Source organism: Opisthorchis viverrini (assembly GCF_000715545.1).
Source record: "Opisthorchis viverrini unplaced genomic scaffold opera_v5_370, whole genome shotgun sequence".
NCBI classification, from domain to species: Eukaryota; Metazoa; Platyhelminthes; class Trematoda; order Opisthorchiida; family Opisthorchiidae; genus Opisthorchis; species Opisthorchis viverrini.
Window position 1 is genome coordinate 204,136 of NW_008752031.1, and position 886 is coordinate 205,021.

Below are 886 nucleotides of genomic sequence, written 5' to 3' on the forward strand. Positions count from 1 at the left end.
GAATAATTGGTCATGCATTTTCATCCGTTTTAGGATGTCACACGGGATAACTTCGTGAAAGTGCTGAAAGGCGATAAGAAACTTAAAGCCAACAAGAAGAATGTGCCGAATAGGGGAGTTTGTGCGGAAGGTTCACCTCACCTGGGTAATAATATTTTCCCTCCGTAGTGTATGAAGTTTGCAGATATTTCACGTAACAGATTTAGTCATGCTAACAAAAGCGTGTTTCTGAAAGGGGTGAATGTGACTGTTCCAAAGACATGATGATAAGACTAGCTAAAGTGGAATACTGCTTCCAATGTTTTAGTGCATAAGCTGGCTCATGATTTGGGGCAAAGCAGACCATTTAGTAAGCTTAACATTTTGTAATGCAGCCGAAGGGGAGAAAATCATTCAAAAAGCAATGAAAGTTTATTCCTGCGCGGAGACAGTAACAATCGTAAGTCGTTTATTGCCAAATCGCTCATTCGGCTCTTGCTACTTTAATGTACCTAGCTAACATGACACACGAATGTTATACGACACCTAGGATACTGCCAGGTTTTCAAGCCTCCCAAGAGGTCGGGAAGTAAAGTTAGAGTGGGACTACGGAACGTCCGTCGGTAAATTCGTATATTAGCCACTGGATTTATCTTGTTTATTGCACAATTGCATTATATTCAAGGGCACTGAATGTGGATATGCACAGGTAATCTACTGGTGGTGATGTTTGAATGTAAATTTAACTAAAAGAATTACATTTTTGCACAAACGTATGTAATTTGCTTTGTTGTGCACTCTACGGAGATCATTGCAGGATACCTAACTTATTTCTTCGTAAAGGATAATTATTTAACACTCAGTCGAATGTGTGACAGAATTGCACTTATCGTCGTGATAAATTATT